The 21907-nt window shown below is 42.1% G+C and overlaps 1 protein-coding gene across 1 annotated transcript in view; it reads right to left on the reverse strand.

Moving 5' to 3' along the window:
• LOC139763317 (glutamate receptor ionotropic, kainate 4-like) overlaps positions 1–21688 on the reverse strand; it is a 39823-nt gene extending 18135 nt beyond the window's left edge. The window contains exon 1 of the mRNA XM_071689339.1: positions 21498–21688. The gene's annotated coding sequence lies outside the window, so the exon portion shown is untranslated. The remainder of the gene's footprint in view (positions 1–21497) is intronic.
• Between the last annotated feature and the right edge of the window lie 219 nt (positions 21689–21907).

Consider the following 21907-nt stretch of genomic DNA (forward strand, 5'->3'; position numbering starts at 1 on the left):
CACAACTCCATCCATAGCCCACGCTTCGCAACCATACAACATTGTCGGAACCACTAATCATTCAAACATACCCATTTTTGCTTTCCAAGATAATATTCTTGGCTTCCAAACATTCTTCAAGCCTCCCAGAATTTCAACCCCCTCCCCAACCCTATGATTCACTTCCGCTTCCATGGTTCCATCCGCTGCCAGATCCACTCCAAGATACCTAAAACACTTTACTTCCTCCAGTTTTTCTCCATTCAAACTTACCTCTCAGTTGACTTGACCCTCAACACTACTGTACCTAATAACCTTGCTCTCATTCACATTTACTCTTAACTTTCTTCTTTCACACACTTTACCAAACTCAGTCACCAGCTCCTGCAGTTCTTACATGAATCAGCTACCAGCGCTGTATCATCAGCGAACAACAACTGACTCACTTCCAAAGCTCTCTCATCCACAACCGACTGGATACTTGCCCCTCTTTCCAAAACTCTTGCATTCATCTCAATAACAACCCCATCCATAAACAAATTAAACAACCATGGAGACATCACACACCCCTGCCGCAAACCTACATTCACTGAGAACCAATCACTTTCCTCTCTTCCTACACGTACACTTGCCTTACATCGTCAATAAAAAGTTTTCACTGCTTGTAACAACTTGCCTCACACACCATATATTATTAGTACCTTCCACAGAGCATCTCTATCAACTCTATCATATCCCTTCTCCAGATCCATATATGCTACATACAAATCCATTTGTTTTTCTAAGTATTTCTCACATACATTCTTCAAAGCAAACACCTGATCCACACATCCTCACCCACATCTGAAACCACACTGCTCTTCCCCAATCTGATGCTCTGTACATGCCTTCACCCTCTCAATCAATACCCTCCCATATAATTTACCAGGAATACTCAACAGATTTATACCTCTGTAGTTTGAGCACTCACTCTTATCCCCTTTGCCTTTGGACAATGGCACTATGCAAGCGTTCCGCCAATCCTGAGACACCTCACCATGAATCATACATACATTAAATAACCTTAATAACCAGTCAACGATACAGTCATCCCCTTTCTTATTAAATTCCACTGCAATACCATCCAAACCTGCTGCCTTGCCGGCTTTCATCTTCCGTAAAGTTTTTACTACCTCTTCTCTATTTACCAAGTCATTTTCCCTAACCCTCTCACTTTGCACACCACCTCGACCAAAAAACCCTATACCTGCCACTATATCATCAAACACATTCAACAAACCTTCAAAATACTCTCTCCATCTCCGTCTCACATCACCACTACTTGTTATCACTTCCCCATTAGCCCCCGTCACTGAAGTTCTCATTTGCTCCTTTGTCTTACGCACTTTATTTACCTCCTTCTAAAACATCTTTTTATTCTCCCTGATATTTAATGATACTCTCTCACCGCAACTCTCATTTGCCCTTTTTTTCACCTTTTGCACCTTTCTCTTGACCTCCTGCCTCTTTCTTTTATACATCTCCCACTCAGTTGCATTTTCCCCTGCAAAAATCGTCCATATGCATCTCTCTTTTCTTTCACTAATAATCTTACTTCTTCATCCCACCACTCACTACCTTTTCTAATCAACCCACCTCCCACGCTTCTCATGCCCCCTTGTTATGCCATCACTGCTTCCCTAAATACATCCCATTCCTCCTCCACTCCCCTTACCTTCTTTATTCTCACCTTTTTCCATTCTGTCCCCAGTCTTTCTTGGTACTTCCTCAGACAACTCTCCTTCCCAAGTTCACTTACTCTCACCACTCTCTTCACCGCAACATTCTCTCTTCTTTTTTGAAAACCCCCATAAATCTTCACCTTCGCCTCCACAAGATAATGATCAGACATCCCTCCAGTTGCACCTCTCAGCACTGTAACAATCCAAAAGTCTCTCTTTCGTGCGTCTATCAATTAACACGTAGTCCAATAACGCTCTCTGGCCATCTCTCCTACTTACATACGTATTATTATGTATATCTCGCTTTTTAAACCAGGTATTCCCAATCACCAGTCCTTTTTCAGCACATAAATCTATAAGCTCTTCACCATTTCCATTTACAACACTGAACACTCCATGTATAAAAATTATTCCCTCAACTGCCACATTACTCACCTTTGCATTCAAATCACCCATCACTATAACCCGGTCTTGTGCATCAAAACCACTAACACACTCATTCAGCTGCTCCCAAAACACTTGCCTCTTTTGATCTTTCTCCTCATGCCGAGTTGCATGTGCACCAATAATCACCCATCTCTCTCCATCAACTTTCAGGTTTAAGCATAAAATCTAGAATTTACTTTCTTACACCATCACATACTCCCACAACTCCTGTTTCAGGAGTAGTGCTACTCCTTCCCTTGATCTTGTCCTCTCACTAACCCCTGACTTTACTCCCAAGACATTCCCACACCACTCTTCCCCTTTACCCTTGAGCTTCGTTTCACTCAGCGCCAAAACATCCAGGTTCCTTTCCTCAAAGATACTACCTATCTCTCCTTTTTTCTCATCTTGGTTACATCCACACACATTTAGACACCCCAATCTGAGCCTTCGAGGAAGATGAGCACTCCTCGCGAGACTCCTTCTTCTATTTCCCGTTTTAGAAAGTTAAAATACAAGTAGGGGAGGGTTTCTGGCCCCCACTCCCGTCCACTTTAGTCGCCTTCTACGGCAAGTGAAGAATGCGTGGGAAGTATTCTTTCTCCCCTATCCCATATATATATATATATATATATATATATATATATATATATATATATATATATATATATATATATATATATTTTTATTCTTTTTTTTATTATACTTTGTCGCTGTCTCCCGCGTTTGCGAGGTAGCGCAAGGAAACAGACAAAAGAAATGGCCCAACCCCCCCCCATACACATGTATATACATACGTCCACACACGCAAATATACATACCTACACAGCTTTCCATGGTTTACCCCAGACGCTTCACATGCCCTGCTTCAATCCACTGACAGCACGTCAACCCCGGTATACCACATCGCTCCAATTCACTCTATTCCTTGCCCTCCTTTCACCCTCCTGCATGTTCAGGCCCCGATCACACAAAATCTTTTTCACTCCATCTTTCCACCTCCAATTTGGTCTCCCTCTTCTCCTTGTTCCCTCCACCTCCGACACATATATCCTCTTGGTCAATCTTTCCTCACTCATCTCTCCATGTGCCCAAACCACTTTCAAAACACCCTCTTCTGCTCTCTCAACCACGCTCTTTTTATTTCCACACATCTCTCTTACCCTTACGTTACTCACTCGATCAAACCACCTCACACCACACATTGTCCTCAAACATCTCATTTCCAGCACATCCATCCTCCTGCGCACAACTCTATCCATAGCCCACGCCTCGCAACCATACAACATTGTTGGAACCACTATTCCTTCAAACATACCCATTTTTGCTTTCCGAGATAATGTTCTCGACTTCCACACATTCTTCAAGGCCTCCCAGGATTTTCGCCCCCTCCCCCACCCTATGATCCACTTCCGCTTCCATGGTTCCATCCGCTGCCAGATCCACTCCAGATATCTAAAACACTTCACTTCCTCCAGTTTTTCTCCATTCAAACTCACCTCCCATTTGACTTGACCCTCAACCCTACTGTACCTAATAACCTTGCTCTTATTCACATTTACTCTTAACTTTCTTCTTCCACACACTTTACCAAACTCAGTCACCAGCTTCTGCAGTTTCTCACATGAATCAGCCACCAGCGCTGTATCATCAGCGAACAACAACTGACTCACTTCCCAAGCTCTCTCATCCACAACAGACTTCATACTTGCCCCTCTTTCCAAAACTCTTGCATTTACCTCCCTAACAACCCCATCCATAAACAAATTAAACAACCATGGAGACATCACACACCCCTGCCGCAAACCTACATTCACTGAGAACCAATCACTTTCCTCTCTTCCTACACGTACACATGCCTTACATCCGTCGATAAAAACTTTTCACTGCTTCTAACAACTTGCCTCCCACACCATATATTCTTAATACCTTCCACAGAGCATCTCTATCAACTCTATCATATGCCTTCTCCAGATCCATAAATGCTACATACAAATCCATTTGCTTTTCTAAGTATTTCTCACATACATTCTTCAAAGCAAACACCTGATCCACACATCCTCTACCACTTCTGAAACCACACTGCTCTTCCCCAATCTGATGCTCTGTACATGCCTTCACCCTCTCAATCAATACCCTCCCATATAATTTACCAGGAATACTCAACAGAACTTATACCTCTGTAATTTGAGCACTCACTCTTATCCCCTTTGCCTTTGTACAATGGCACTATGCACGCGTTCCGCCAATCCTCAGGCACCTCACCATGAGTCATACATACATTAAATAACCTTACCAACCAGTCAACAATACAGTCACCCCCTTTTTTAATAGATTCCACTGCAATACCATCCAAACCTGCTGTCTAGCCGGCTTTCATCTTCCGCAAAGCTTTTACTACCTCTTCTCTGTTTACCAAATCATTTTCCCTAACCCTCTCACTTTGCACACCACCTCGACCAAAACACCCTATATCTGCCACTCTATCATCAAACACATTCAACAAACCTTCAAAATACTCACTCCATCTCCTTCTCACATCACCACTACTTCTTATCACCTCCCCATTTGCGCCCTTCACTGAAGTTCCATTTGCTCCTTTGTCTTACGCACTTTATTTACCTCCTTCCAGAACATCTTTTTATTCTCCCTAAAATTTAATGATACTCTCTCACCCCAACTCTCATTTGCCCTTTTTTTCACCTCTTGCACCTTTCTCTTGACCTCCTGTCTCTTTCTTTTATACATCTCCCACTCAATTGCATTTTTTCCCTGCAAAAATCGTCCAAATGCCTCTCTCTTCTCTTTCACTAATACTCTTACTTCTTCATCCCACCACTCACTACCCTTTCTAATCAACCCACCTCCCACTCTTCTCATGCCACAAGCATCTTTTGCGCAATCATCACTGATTCCCTAAATACATCCCATTCCTCCCCACTCCCCTTACTTCCATTGTTCTCACCTTTTTCCATTCTGTACTCAGTCTCTCCTGGTACTTCCTCACACAGGTCTCCTTCTCAAGCTCACTTACTCTCACCACCCTCTTCACCGCAACATTCACTCTTCTTTTCTGAAAACCCATACAAATCTTCACCTTAGCCTCCACAAGATAATGATCAGACATCCCTCCAGTTGCACCTCTCAGCACATTAACATCCAAAAGTCTCTCTTTCGCGCGCCTGTCAATTAACACGTAATCCAATAACGCTCTCTGGCCATCTCTCCTACTTACATAAGTATACTTATGTATATCTCGCTTTTTAAACCAGGTATTCCCAATCATCAGTCCTTTTTCAGCACATAAACCTACAAGCTCTTCACCATTTCCATTTACAACACTGAACACTCCATGTATACCAATTATTCCCTCAACTGCCACATTACTCACCTTTGCATTCAAATCACCCATCACTATAACCCGGTCTTGTGCATCAAAACCACTAACACACTCATTCAGCTGCTCCCAAAACACTTGCCTCTCTTGATCTTTCTCCTCATGCCGAGTTGCATGTGCACCAATAATCACCCATCTCTCTCCATCAACTTTCAGGTTTAAGCATAAAATCTAGAATTTACTTTCTTACACCATCACATACTCCCACAACTCCTGTTTCAGGAGTAGTGCTACTCCTTCCCTTGATCTTGTCCTCTCACTAACCCCTGACTTTACTCAAGAGACATTCCCACACCACTCTTCCCCTTTACCCGTTGAGCTTCGTCTCACTCAGCGCCAAAACATCCAGGTTCCTTTCCTCAAAGATACTACCTATCTCTCCTTTTTTCTCATCTTGGTTACATCCACACACATTTAGACACCCCAATCTGAGCCTTCGAGGAAGATGAGCACTCCTCGCGAGACTCCTTCTTCTATTTCCCGTTTTAGAAAGTTAAAATACAAGTAGGGGAGGGTTTCTGGCCCCCACTCCCGTCCACTTTAGTCGCCTTCTACGGCAAGTGAAGAATGCGTGGGAAGTATTCTTTCTCCCCTATCCCATATATATATATATATATATATATATATATATATATATATATATATATATATATATATATATTTTTATTCTTTTTTTTATTATACTTTGTCGCTGTCTCCCGCGTTTGCGAGGTAGCGCAAGGAAACAGACAAAAGAAATGGCCCAACCCCCCCCATACACATGTATATACATACGTCCACACACGCAAATATACATACCTACACAGCTTTCCATGGTTTACCCCAGACGCTTCACATGCCCTGCTTCAATCCACTGACAGCACGTCAACCCCGGTATACCACATCGCTCCAATTCACTCTATTCCTTTCCCTCCTTTCACCCTCCTGTATGTTCAGGCCCCGATCACACAAAATCTTTTTCACTCCATCTTTCCACCTACAATTTGGTCTCCCTCTTCTCCTTGTTCCCTCCACCTCCGACACATATATCCTCTTGGTCAATCTTTCCTCACTCATCCTCTCCATGTGCCCAAACCACTTCAAAACACCCTCTTCTGCTCTCTCAACCACGCTCTTTTTATTTCCACACATCTCTCTTACCCTTACGTTACTCACTCGATCAAACCACCTCACACCACACATTGTCCTCAAACATCTCATTTCCAGCACATCCATCCTCCTGCGCACAACTCTATCCATAGCCCACGCCTCGCAACCATACAACATTGTTGGAACCACTATTCCTTCAAACATACCCATTTTTGCTTTCCGAGATAATGTTCTCGACTTCCACACATTCTTCAAGGCCCCCAGGATTTTCGCCCCCTCCCCCACCCTATGATCCACTTCCGCTTCCATGGTTCCATCCGCTGCCAGATCCACTCCCAGATATCTAAAACACTTCACTTCCTCCAGTTTTTCTCCATTCAAACTCACCTCCCATTTTACTTGACCCTCAACCCTACTGTACCTAATAACCTTGCTCTTATTCACATTTACTCTTAACTTTCTTCTTCCACACACTTTTCCAAACTCAGTCACCAGCTTCTGCAGTTTCTCACATGAATCAGCCACCAGCGCTGTATCATCAGCGAACAACAACTGACTCACTTCCCAAGCTCTCTCATCCACAACAGACTTCATACTTGCACCTCTTTCCAAAACTCTTGCATTTACCTCCCTAACAACCCCATCCATAAACAAATTAAACAACCATGGAGACATCACGAACCCCTGCCGCAAACCTACATTCACTGAGAACCAATCACTTTCCTCTCTTCCTACACGTACACATGCCTTACATCCTCGATAAAAACTTTTCACTGCTTCTAACAACTTTCCTCCCACACCATATATTCTTAATACCTTCCACAGAGCATCTCTATCAACTCTATCATATGCCTTCTCCAGATCCATAAATGCTACATACAAAACCATTTGCTTTTCTAAGTATTTCTCACATACATTCTTCAAAGCAAACACCTGATCCACACATCCTCTACCACTTCTGAAACCACACTGCTCTTCCCCAATCTGATGCTCTGTACATGCCTTCACCCTCTCAATCAATACCCTCCCATATAATTTACCAGGAATACTCAACAAACTTATACCTCTGTAATTTGAGCACTCACTCTTATCCCCTTTGCCTTTGTACAATGGCACTATGCACGCATTCCGCCAATCCTCAGGCACCTCACCATGAGTCATACATACATCAAATAACCTTACCAACCAGTCAACAATACAGTCACCCCCTTTTTTAATAAATTCCACTGCAATACCATCCAAACCTGCTACCTTGCCGGCTTTCATCTTCCGCAAAGCTTTTACTACCTCTTCTCTGTTTACCAAATCATTTTCTGTAACCCTCTCACTTTGCACACCACCTCGACCAAAACACCCTATATCTGCCACTCTATCATCAAACACATTCAACAAACCTTTAAAATACTCACTCCATCTCCTTCTCACATCACCACTACTTGTTATCACCTCCCCACTTGCGCCCTTCACCGAAGTTCCTATTTGCTCCTTTGTCTTACGCACTTTATTTACCTCCTTCCAGAACATCTTTTTATTCTCCCTAAAATTTAATGATACTCTCTCACCCCAACTCTCATTTGCCCTTTTTTTCACCTCTTGCACCTTTCTCTTGACCTCCTGTCTCTTTCTTTTATACATCTCTCACTCAATTGCATTTTTTCCCTGCAAAAATCGCCCAAATGCCTCTCTCTTCTCTTTCACTAATACTCTTACTTCTTCATCCCACCACTCACTACCCTTTCTAATCAACCCACCTCCCACTCTTCTCATGCCACAAGCATCTTTTGCGCAATCAATCACTGATTCCCTAAATACATCCCATTCCTCCCCCACTCCCCTTACTTCCATTGTTCTCACCTTTTTCCATTCTGTACTCAGTCTCTCCTGGTACTTCCTCACACAGGTCTCCTTTTCAAGCTCACTTACTCTCACCACCCTCTTCACCGCAACATTCACTCTTCTTTTCTGAAAACCCATAGAAATCTTCACCTTAGCCTCCACAAGATAATGATCAGACATCCCTCCAGTTGCACCTCTCAGCACATTAACATCCAAAAGTCTCTCTTTCGCGCGCCTGTCAATTAACACGTAATCCAATAACGCTCTCTGGCCATCTCTCCTACTTACATAAGTATACTTATGTATATCTCGCTTTTTAAACCAGGTATTCCCAATCATCAGTCCTTTTTCAGCACATAAACCTACAAGCTCTTCACCATTTCCATTTACAACACCGAACACCCCATGTATACCAATTATTCCCTCAACTGCCACATTACTCACCTTTGCATTCAAATCACCCATCACTATGACCCGGTCTCGTGCATCAAAACCACTAACACACTCATTCAGCTGCTCCCAAAACACTTGCCTCTCTTGATCTTTCTTCTCATGCCCAGGTGCATATGCACCAATAATCACCCACCTCTCTCCATCAACTTTCAGTTTTACCCATATTAATCGAGAATTTACTTTCTTACACTCTATCACATACTCCCACAACTCCTGTTTCAGGAGTATTGCTACTCCTTCCCTTGCTCTTGTCCTCTCACTAACCCCTGACTTTACTCCCCAGACATTCCCAAACCACTCTTCCCCTTTACCCTTGAGCTTCGTTTCACTCAGAGCCAAAACATCCAGGTTCCTTTCCTCAAACGTACTACCTATCTCTCCTTTTTTCACATCTTGGTTACATCCACACACATTTAGGCACCCCACTCTGAGCCTTCGAGGAGGATGAGCACTCCAAATGTGACTCCTTCTTCTGTTTCCCATTTTAGAATGTTAATACAAGGAGGGGAGGATTTCTGGCCCCCCGCTCCCGTCCCCTCTAGTCGCTTTCTACGACACGCGAGGAATACGTGGGAAGTATTCTTTCACCCCTATCCCCAGGGATAATATACATATATATATACATATACACATACACACACATACACATACATACGCACATATACACACACACACACACATACATATATATACATATGAGAAATGTAAGAAACAATTTAGAAAACTGAAACTTCTAGCTTGAAATGAATGAAAAAAAGAATGTCACATAATGGTTCAACCTCTGGCTATGGAAAAAAGGAAATGTATAATTTATTTACACAAACGTCAATAGCAGTTCTCATCAATTTAACCACTGTATCAATAAGCTTCAATGTCTAAGCTACATTTTTCTCCAATTTCACTATTTTCCTTCACATTTTCAATATATATATATATATATATATATATATATATATATATATATATATATATATATATATATATATATATATATATATATATATATATATATATATATATATATATATTTATATATACATGGGCATGAGAGGAAAGATCACGAGAAGCAAGTGTTTTGGGAGCAGCTGAATGAGTGTGTTAGTGGTTTTGATGCACAAGACCGGGTTATAGTGATGGGTGATTTAAATGCAAAGGTGAGTAATGTGGCAGTGAGGTAATGATTGGTATACATGAAGTGGTCAATGTTGTAAATGGAAATGGTGAAGAGCTTGTAGATTTATGTGCTGAAAAAGGACTGGTAATTGGGAATACCTGGTTTCAAAAGCGAGATATACATAAGTATACGTATGTAAGTAGGAGAGATGGCCAGAGAGCGTTATTGGAATACGTGTTAATTGATAGACGCACGAAGGAGAGACTTTTGGATGATAATGTGCTGAGATGTGGAACTGGAGGGATGTGTGATAATTATGTCATGTATGCGAAGGTGAAGATTTGTGGCGGTTTTAAGAAAAGAAGAGAGAATGTTGGAGTGAAGAGAGTGGTGAGAGTAGGTGAGCTTGGGCAGGAGACTTGTGTGAGGAATTACCAGGAGAGACTGAGTACAGAATGGAAAAAGGTGAGAACAAAGTAGGTAAGGGGAGTGGGGGAGGAATGGGATGTATTTAGGGAAGCAGTGATTTCTTGCGCATAAGATGCTTGTGGCATGAGAAGCGTGGGAGGTGGATTGTTTAGAAAAGGTAGTGAGTGGTGGGATGAAGAAGTAAGATTATTAGTTAAAGAGAAGAGAGAGGAATTTGAACGATTTTTGCAGGGGAAAAATGCAAATGGGTGGGAGATGTATAAAAGAAAGAGGCAGGAGATGAAGAGAAAGTTCCAAGAGTTGAAAAAGAGGGCAAATGAGAGTTCCGGTGAGAGAGTATCACTAAATTTCAGGGAGAATAAAAAGATGTTTTGGAAGGAGTTAAATAAAGTGCGTAAGACAAGGGAGCAAATGGAAACTTCAATGAATGGAGCAAATGGGGAGGTGATAACAAGTAGTGGTGATGTGAGGAGGAGATGGAGTAAGTATTTTGAAGGTTGTTTGTTAGGGTGTTTTGGTCGAGGTGGTGTGCAAAGTGAGAGGGCTAGGGAAAATGATTTGGATGGTATTACAGTGGAATTTATTATAAAAGGGGGTGACTGTATTGTTGACTGGTTGGTAAGGTTATTTAATGTATGTATGATTCATCGTGAGGTGCCTGAGGATTGGCGGAATGCTTGCATATTGCCATTGTACAAATGCAAAGGGGATAAGAGTGAGTGCTCAAATTACAGAGGTATAAGTTTGTTGAGTATTCCTGGTAAATTATATGGGAGGGTATTGATTGAGAGGGTGAAGGCGGGTACAGAGCAAGAGATTGGGGAAGAGCAGTGTGGTTTCAGAAGTGGTAGAGGATGTGTGGATCAGTTGTTTGCTTTGAAGAATGTATGTGAGAAATGCATAGAAAAACAGATGGATTTGTAGGTAACATTTATGGATCTGGAGAAGTCACTTGATAGAGTTGATAGAGATGCCCTGTGGAAGGTTTTAAGAATATATGGTGTGGGAGGCAAGTTGTTAGAGGCAGTGAAAAGTTTTTATTGAGGATGTAACGCATATGTACGTGTAGGAAGAGAGGAAAGTGATTGGTTCTCAGTGAATGTAGGTTTGTGGCAGGGGTGTGTGATGTCTCCATGGTTGTTTAATTTGTTTATGGATGGGGTTGTTAGGGAGGTGAATGCAAGAGTTTTGGAAAGAGTGGCAAGTATGCAGTCTGTTGTGGATGAGAGAGCTTGGGAAGTGAGTCAGTTGTTGTTCGCTGATGATACAACGCTGGTGCCTGATTCATGTAAGAAACTGCAGAAGCTGGTGACTGAGTTTGGTAAAGTGTGTGAAAGAAGAAAGTTAAAAGTAAATGTGAATGAGAGCAAGGTTGTTAGGTACAGTAGGGTTGAGGGTCAAGTCAATTGGGAGGTAAGTTTGAATGGAGAAGAACTGGAGGAAGTAAAGTGTTTTAGATATCTGGGAGTGGATCTGTCAGCGGATGGAACCATAGAAGCGGAAGTGAATCATAGGGTGGGGGAGGGGGCGGAAATTCTGGGAGCCTTGAAGAATGTTTGGAAGTCGAGAACATTGTCTAGGAAAGCAAAAATGGGTATGTTTGAAGGAATAGTGGTTTCAAGAATGTTGTATGGTTGCGAGGCGTGGGCTATGAATAGAGTTGTGCGCAGGAGGGTGGATTTGCTGGAAATGAGATGTTTGAGGACAATATGTGGTGTGAGGTGGTTTGATCGGGTAAGTAATGTAAGGGTGAGAGAGATGTGTTTAAATAAAAAGAGTGTGGTTGAGAGAGCGGAAGAGGGTGTTTTGAAATGGTTTGGTCACATGAAGAGAATGAGTGAGGAAAGATTGACCAAGAGGATATATGTGTCTGAGGTGGAGGGAACGAGGAGAAGTGGGAGACCAAATTGGAGGTGGAAAGATGAAGTGAAAAAGATTTTAAGCGATCGGGGAATGAATACGCAGGAGGGAGAAAGGCGTGCAAGGAATAGAGTGAATTTGAACGATGTGTTACACCGGGGTCGATGTGCTGTCAATTGATTGAACCAGGGCATGTGAAGCGTCTGGGGTAAACCATGGAAAGTGTGTGGGGCCTGGATGTGGAAAGGGGTCTGTGGTTTCGGTGCATTATTACATGACAGCTAGAGACTGAGTGTGAACGAATGGGGCCTTTTCCTATCGCTACCTCGCACACATGAGGGGGGAGGGGGTTGTTATTCCATGTGCGGCGAGGTGGCGATGGGAACAAATAAAGGCAGACAGTATGAATTATATACCTGTGTATATATGTATATGTCTGTATGTGTATATATATGTGTACATTGAGATGTATAGGTATGTATATTTTCTTGTGTGGACGTGTATGTATATACATGTGTATGTGGGCGGGTTGGGCCATTCTTTCATCTGTTTCCTTGCGCTACCTCGCTAACGCGGGAGATAGCGACAAAGCAAAATAAATAAATAAATATAGGGGAGAAAGAATACTTCCCACGCATTCCTCACCTGTCGTAGAAGGCGACTAAAGTCGACGGGAGCGGGGGCCCAGAAACCTTCCCCTCCTTGTATTTTAACTTTCTAAAAGGGGAAACAGAAGAAGGAGTCACGCGCGGAGTGCTCATCTTCCTCGAAGGCTCAGATTGGGGTGTCTAAATGTGTGTGGGTGTAACAAAGAGGAGAAAAAAGGAGAGATGGGTAGTATGTTTGAGGAAAGGAACCTGGATGTTTTGGCTCTAAGTGAAACGAAGCTCAAGGGTAAAGGGGAAGAGTGGTTTTGGAATGTCTTGGGAGTAAAGTCAGGGGTTAGTTAGAGGACAAGAGCAAGGGAAGGAGTAGCGCTACTCCTGAATCAAGAGTTGTAGGAGTATGTGATAGAGTGTAAGAAAATAAATTCTAGATTGATATGGGTAAAACTGAAAGTTGATGGAGAGAGATTGGTGATTATTGGTGCATATGCACCTGGGCATGAGAAGAAAGATCATGAGAGGCAAGTGTTTTGGGAGCAGCTGAATGAGTGTGTTAGTGGTTTTGATGCACAAGACCGGGTTATAGTGATGGGTGATTTGAATGCAAAGGTGAGTAATGTGGCAGTTGAGGGAATAATTGGTATAAATGTAGTGTTCGGTGTTGTAAATGGATATGGTGAAGAGCTTGTAGATTTATGTGCTGAAAAAGGACTGGTAATTGGGAATACCTGGTTTCAAAAGCGAGATATACATAAGTATACGTATGTAAGTAGAAGAGATGGCCAGAGAGCGTTATTGGATTACGTGTAAATTGATAGACGCACGAAAGAGAGACTTTTGGATATTAATGTGCTGAGAGGTGCAACTGGAGAGATGTGTGATCATTATCTTGTGGAGGGGAAGAAGATTTGTGGGGGTTTTCAGAAAAGAAGAGAGAATGTTGGGGTGAAGAGAGTGGTGAGAGTAAGTGAGCTTGGGAAGGAGACTTGTGTGGGGAAGTACCAGGAGAGACTGAGTACAGAATGTAAAAAGGTGAGAACAAAGGAGGTAAGGGGAGTGGCGGAGGAATGGGATGTATTTAGGGAAGCAGTGATGGCTTGCGCAAAAGATGCTTGTGGCATGAGAAGCGTGGGAGGTGGGTTGATTAGAAAAGGTAGTGAGTGGTGGGATGAAGAAGTAAGATAATTAGTGAAAGAGAAGAGAGAGGCATTTGGACGATTTTTCCAGGGAAAAAATGCAAATGAGTGGGAGAGGTATAAAAGAAAGAGGCAGGAGGTCAAGAGAAAGGTGGAAGAGGTGAAAAAGAGGGCAAATGAGAGTTGGGGTGGGAGAGTATCATTAAGTTTCAGGGAGAATAAAAAGATGTTTTGCAAGGAGGTAAATAAATTGCGTGAGACAAGGGAGCAAATGGGAACTTCAATGGATGGGGCTACTGGGGAGGTGATAACAAGTGGTGGTGATGTGGGAAGGAGATGGAGTGAGTATTTTGGAGGTTTGTTGAATGTGTTTGATGATAGAGTGGCAGATATAGGGTGTTTTGGTCGAGGTGGTGTGCAAAGTGAGAGGGTTAGGGAAAATCATTTGGTAAATAGAGAAGAGGTAGTAAAAGCTTTACGGAAGATGAAAGCCGGCAAGGCAGCAGGTTTGGATGGAATTTAATAAAAAAGGGGGTGACTGTATTGTTGACTGCTTGGTAAGGTTATTTAATGTATGTATGAGTCATGGTGAGGTGCCTGAAGATTGGCGGAATGCGTGCATAGTGCCATTGTACAAAGGCAAAGGGGATAAGAGTGAGTGCTCAAATTACAGAGGTATAAGTTTGTTGAGTATTCCTGGTAAATTATATGGGAGGGTATTGATTGAGAGGGTGAAGGCATGTACAGAGCATCAGATTGGGGAAGAGCAGTGCGGTTTCAGAAGTGGTAGAGGATGTGTGGATCAGGTGTTTGCTTTGAAGAATGTATGTGAGAAATACTTAGAAAAACAAATTGATTTGTATGTAGCATATATGGATCTGGAGAAGGCATTTGATAGAGGTGATAGAGATGCTCTGTGGAAGGTTTTAAGAATATATGTTGTGGGAGGCAAGATGGTAGAAGCAGTGAAAAGTTTTTATCGAGGATGTAAGGCATGTATACATGTAGGAAGAGAGGAAAGTGATTGGTTCTTAGTGAATGTAGGTTTGCGACAGGGGTGTGTGATGTCTCCATGGTTGTTTAATTTGTTTATGGATGGGGTTGTTAGAGAGGTGAATGCAAGAGTTTTGGAAAGAGGGGCAAGTATCCAGTCTGTTGTGGATGAGAGAGCTTGGGAAGTGAGTCAGTTGTTGTTCGCTGATGATACAGCGCTGCTAGCGGATCCATGTAAGAAACTGTAGAAGCTGGTGACTGAGTTTGGTAAATTGTGTGAAAGAAGAAAGTTAAGAGTAAATATGAATAAGAGCGAGGTTATTAGGTACAGTAGGGTTGAGGGTCAAGTCACCTGGGAGGTAAGTTTGAATGGAGAAAAACAGGAGGAAGTAAAGTGTTTTAGATATCTGGGAGTGGATCTGGCAGCGGATGGAACCACGGAAACGGAAGTGAATCATAGGGTGGGTGAGGTGGCGAAAATCCTGGGGGCCTTGAAGAATGTTTGGAAGTCGAGAACATTATCACCGAAAGCAAAAATGGGTATGTTTGAAGGAATAGTGGTTCCAACAATGTTGTATCGTTGCGAGGCGTGGGCTATGGATAGAGTTGTGCGCAGGAGGATGGATGTGCTGGAAATGAGATGTTTGAGGACAATATGTGGTGTGAGGTGGTTTGATCGAGGAAGTAATGTAAAGGTAAGAGAGATGTGTGGAAATAAAAAGAGCGTGGTTGAAAGAGAAGAAGAGGGTGTTTTGAATCGGTTTGGGCACATGGAGAGAATGAGTGAGGAAAGATTGACTAAGAGGATATATGTGTCGGAGGTGGAGGGAACGAGGAGAAGTGGGAGACCAAATTGAAGGTGGAAAGATGTAGTGAAAAAGATTTTGTGTGATCGGGGCCTGAACATGCAGGAGGGTGAAAGGAGGGCAAGGAACAGAGTGAATTGGATCGATGTGGTATACCGGGGTTGACGTTCTGTCAATTGATTGAACCAGGGCATGTGAAGCGTCTGGGGTAAACCATGGAAAGTGTGTGGGGCCTGGATGTGGAAAGGGGTCTGTGGTTTCGGTGCATTATTACATGACAGCTAGAGACTGAGTGTGAACGAATGGGGGCCTTTTCCTATCGCTACCTCGCACACATGAGGGGGGAGGGGGTTGTTATTCCATGTGCGGCGAGGTGGCGATGGGAACAAATAAAGGCAGACAGTATGAATTATATACCTGTGTATATATGTATATGTCTGTATGTGTATATATATGTGTACATTGAGATGTATAGGTATGTATATTTTCTTGTGTGGACGTGTATGTATATACATGTGTATGTGGGCGGGTTGGGCCATTCTTTCATCTGTTTCCTTGCGCTACCTCGCTAACGCGGGAGATAGCGACAAAGCAAAATAAATAAATAAATATAGGGGAGAAAGAATACTTCCCACGCATTCCTCACCTGTCGTAGAAGGCGACTAAAGTCGACGGGAGCGGGGGCCCAGAAACCTTCCCCTCCTTGTATTTTAACTTTCTAAAAGGGGAAACAGAAGAAGGAGTCACGCGAGGAGTGCTCATCTTCCTCGAAGGCTCAGATTGGGGTGTCTAAATGTGTGTGGGTGTAACAAAGAGGAGAAAAAAGGAGAGATGGGTAGTATGTTTGAGGAAAGGAACCTGGATGTTTTGGCTCTAAGTGAAACGAAGCTCAAGGGTAAAGGGGAAGAGTGGTTTTGGAATGTCTTGGGAGTAAAGTCAGGGGTTAGTTAGAGGACAAGAGCAAGGGAAGGAGTAGCGCTACTCCTGAATCAAGAGTTGTGGGAGTATGTGATAGAGTGTAAGAAAATAAATTCTAGATTGATATGGGTAAAACTGAAAGTTGATGGAGAGAGATTGGTGATTATTGGTGCATATGCACCTGGGCATGAGAAGAAAGATCATGAGAGGCAAGTGTTTTGGGAGCAGCTGAATGAGTGTGTTAGTGGTTTTGATGCACAAGACCGGGTTATAGTGATGGGTGATTTGAATGCAAAGGTGAGTAATGTGGCAGTTGAGGGAATAATTGGTATAAATGTAGTGTTCGGTGTTGTAAATGGATATGGTGAAGAGCTTGTAGATTTATGTGCTGAAAAAGGACTGGTAATTGGGAATACCTGGTTTCAAAAGCGAGATATACATAAGTATACGTATGTAAGTAGAAGAGATGGCCAGAGAGCGTTATTGGATTACGTGTAAATTGATAGACGCACGAAAGAGAGACTTTTGGATATTAATGTGCTGAGAGGTGCAACTGGAGAGATGTGTGATCATTATCTTGTGGAGGGGAAGAAGATTTGTGGGGGTTTTCAGAAAAGAAGAGAGAATGTTGGGGTGAAGAGAGTGGTGAGAGTAAGTGAGCTTGGGAAGGAGACTTGTGTGGGGAAGTACCAGGAGAGACTGAGTACAGAATGTAAAAAGGTGAGAACAAAGGAGGTAAGGGGAGTGGCGGAGGAATGGGATGTATTTAGGGAAGCAGTGATGGCTTGCGCAAAAGATGCTTGTGGCATGAGAAGCGTGGGAGGTGGGTTGATTAGAAAAGGTAGTGAGTGGTGGGATGAAGAAGTAAGATAATTAGTGAAAGAGAAGAGAGAGGCATTTGGACGATTTTTCCAGGGAAAAAATGCAAATGAGTGGGAGAGGTATAAAAGAAAGAGGCAGGAGGTCAAGAGAAAGGTGGAAGAGGTGAAAAAGAGGGCAAATGAGAGTTGGGGTGGGAGAGTATCATTAAGTTTCAGGGAGAATAAAAAGATGTTTTGCAAGGAGGTAAATAAATTGCGTGAGACAAGGGAGCAAATGGGAACTTCAATGGATGGGGCTACTGGGGAGGTGATAAAAAGTGGTGGTGATGTGGGAAGGAGATGGAGTGAGTATTTTGGAGGTTTGTTGAATGTGTTTGATGATAGAGTGGCAGATATAGGGTGTTTTGGTCGAGGTGTTGTGCAAAGTGAGAGGGTTAGGGAAAATGATTTGGTAAATAGAGAAGAGGTAGTAAAAGCTTTACGGAAGATGAAAGCCGGCAAGGCAGCAGGTTTGGATGGTATTGCAGTGGAATTTAATAAAAAAGGGGGTGACTGTATTGTTGACTGCTTGGTAAGGTTATTTAATGTATGTATGAGTCATGGTGAGGTGCCTGAAGATTGGCGGAATGCGTGCATAGTGCCATTGTACAAAGGCAAAGGGGATAAGAGTGAGTGCTCAAATTACAGAGGTATAAGTTTGTTGAGTATTCCTGGTAAATTATATGGGAGGGTATTGATTGAGAGGGTGAAGGCATGTACAGAGCATCAGATTGGGGAAGAGCAGTGCGGTTTCAGAAGTGGTAGAGGATGTGTGGATCAGGTGTTTGCTTTGAAGAATGTATGTGAGAAATACTTAGAAAAACAAATTGATTTGTATGTAGCATATATGGATCTGGAGAAGGCATTTGATAGAGGTGATAGAGATGCTCTGTGGAAGGTTTTAAGAATATATGTTGTGGGAGGCAAGATGGTAGAAGCAGTGAAAAGTTTTTATCGAGGATGTAAGGCATGTATACATGTAGGAAGAGAGGAAAGTGATTGGTTCTTAGTGAATGTAGGTTTGCGACAGGGGTGTGTGATGTCTCCATGGTTGTTTAATTTGTTTATGGATGGGGTTGTTAGAGAGGTGAATGCAAGAGTTTTGGAAAGAGGGGCAAGTATCCAGTCTGTTGTGGATGATAGAGCTTGGGAAGTGAGTCAGTTGTTGTTCGCTGATGATACAGCGAGAATGAGTGAGAAAAGATTGACCAAGAGGATATATGTGTCGGAGGTGGAGGGAACGAGGAGAAGTGGGAGACCAAATTGAAGGTGGAAAGATGTAGTGAAAAAGATTTTGTGTGATCGGGGCCTGAACATGCAGGAGGGTGAAAGGAGGGCAAGGAACAGAGTAAATTGGATCGATGTGGTATACCGGGGTTGACGTTTTGTCAGTGGATTGAATCAGGGCAAGTGAAGAGTCTGGGGTAAACCATGGAAAGTTGTGTAGGTATGTATATTTGCGTGTGTGGACGTATGTATATACATGTGCATGGGGGTGGGTTGGGCCATTTCTTTCGTCTGTTTCCTTGCGCTACCTCGCAAACGCGGGAGACAGCGATAAAGAAAAAAAAAAAAAAAAAAAAAAAAAAAAAATATATATATATATATATATATATATATATATATATATATATATATATATATATATATATATATATATATATATATATATATATATATATATATATATATATATATATATATATATATATATCCATCCCTTGAATCTTCTTCAGCATAAAAGTAAAGAAGAGTCCTCGGCCAGATGGTATTTACGCGAGGGTCTTGAAAGAATGTAAGGAGTAAGTAAGTGTTCTGCTTTTAAATGTGTTTGAAGTGTCTCTTGAATCCGGCGTAGTTCCTATGCAATGGAGGACAGTAAATTTCGTTACCTTTTTTAAGAAAGGTGATAGATCCATTGCCTATAATTACTGCCCTATCAGCTTGATATCTCTGTGAGGAAATTTCTCGAGTGAATTATAGCAGACAAAATAAGGAACCCTAGGAGAATGATGATGTCATTAGGGATTCTGCACATGGGTTTTCGACAGCGAAGTCATGTATCAGTAACCTTCTCTCGTTCTTTAATAAAGTATTTGAAGGTGTTGATCAAGGTAAGAATTATGATATTGTATACTTAGACTTGAGTGAGGCTTTTGACAGTGTACCTCATGACCGTCTGCTCAGAAAAATATCGGCACACGGCATTGTGTATATAATTGGATTAGAACGTGGCTCACTGACAGAAAGCAGAGGGTATGCATCAACGGAGTTACATCGGTATGGTTCAATGTAGCCGGTGGTGTTCCTCAAGGGTCAGTCTTAGGACTGCTCTTGTTCGTTTGTTTGGTGATGATACAAAAATAGTGGCCGTAATTGACTCGGTGATTTTGCAGGACTTAAATGTATTATGAGAATGGACGTGTACGTGGAAAATGGATTTTAACATAGATGAATGCCCAACACTTATTGTGCGTAAAGACAGGAGCAATAGTTACAAACTGGATAATATTCCTTTGGTAAAACAGAATGTGAAAGAGATTTAGGAGTACTGGTGAGCAAGGATCTTAAGCCGCGGCAACGATGTATCAAAGAGTGTAATAAGACTAATGGCATGTTAGGATTCATTGATAGGACTGTTAGCAATAAAACTCCTCGATTATTATGGCAAATTCATCTTGTGTTGGTGAGACCACATTTGGATTATGCGGTACGGTTTTGGGCTCCATACTATGCAGTTGATATCGATTGATTAGAAAGAGTACAAAGGAGAGTGACAAAAATGAGCCCTGGAATTAGAGACATCACGTATAGTTATAGAAAGGTTAAAAGACTGAATTTTCACTCAAGAGGAGGAGGGCTAGTGAGGATATGATTGAAGTTTTTAAATGGGTGAAGGTCATTGATAAAGGTAACATGAATATAGTTCTTAGAATGGTCCCACCGGATAGGACAAGAAATAATGAATATGAATTAGAAGAAAAAATAGGTTCAGGAATAGCGTAGTAGATTCATGGAACAAGCTGCCAAGTACAGTAGTGGAAGCTAGGTCTATTGGTAGGTTTAAACGAAGGTTGGATGTGTTTATGGGTTCAGGCGGTCGGTTATAGGGTATACAGACTTAGAACCTGCCTAGCATTGGCCAATAGGTCTCTTCCAGTGTTCTAACCTCTTATGTTCTTATGTTAAAAGATACGACCTACACTGAGTTAAAGGCCTATGGGCCATACGCCTTTTAGAAATGTTTTGGTAATTCACTGATATAAATGTTTATGGGAAAAATTAAGATTACTTATTATTGCTTTGGAAAATCCTTGAATGGAAACAATGTCATTCGTCTGTCCTTCGTTACAGAGGTGAAAGTATGTAGGTGAAGTAGATCCCTGCAGACGGTCCACCTTGTGCCAGCATGATATAATGATTCATTGTTGGTGCTGATGGTCTATAGGTAAGACCCACCACATTATATCTGTTCTGTGACCTCACAGGACTGGCTAGGGTATGGTATGGTCGTTAAGTTCCTGTAAACGAGCATCCGCCGGCCACTGTGTTTCTTGATAGTCACTAAGGCTGAATACTCATACATACAACCGTTTTTGAGGTATAAAAAGGAGATTAATTTACTACCAGGTACTTTCTCAAATGCTCATAGAGTTTTGCCTGTAGGTGAGAAATATATGTATCTTTCAAACATTACTCTGTGTCAGCAGCAGTACGTTACCACTAGCGTTTACTGCAGTATTATTTTGCTCTCGAGTAAGAAATCATTACTCAAAAAATAATAATCAGGAATGAGTCAGTGTGAGCAGAAATACGTCCTTGTCAACGTCTACATAATGAATTTCTTCATAATCATTATTGTATAATGATATTACCTCCTTCATAGCTCTCCTGTGTGAGCCTTGTGTTATGGGTTAGGTCACGAAGGGTGCGGTTAAGTAGAGCAAGGTAAACAGCGTGGATGGTGTTACGCAGAATGTAGTGGTAGAGTACGGCCTCCACTTCTGGTCTACCACCCAGCACCAGCACCCGTGTCTCAGGCCGAAGCCACACACCTGACCACTCCAGCAACCTGGAAGACCAACGATATATATGGTTCAGAATCTCATTCTGCCATTCAGTATTTACCAAGTAATATTGCCAAATGGTCCAGTTTTAAGAAAGTGTTATAAGTTCCCTTGTTTACGTTTGTTTATGATAGATAAAACTAATGGTAAGTAAGATTTATGACTTTCTACGCACACACACACACACACACACACACACACACACACATATATATATA

The sequence above is a fragment of the Panulirus ornatus genome, chromosome 46, assembly GCF_036320965.1.
Source record: "Panulirus ornatus isolate Po-2019 chromosome 46, ASM3632096v1, whole genome shotgun sequence".
Classification (NCBI taxonomy): domain Eukaryota; kingdom Metazoa; phylum Arthropoda; class Malacostraca; order Decapoda; family Palinuridae; genus Panulirus; species Panulirus ornatus.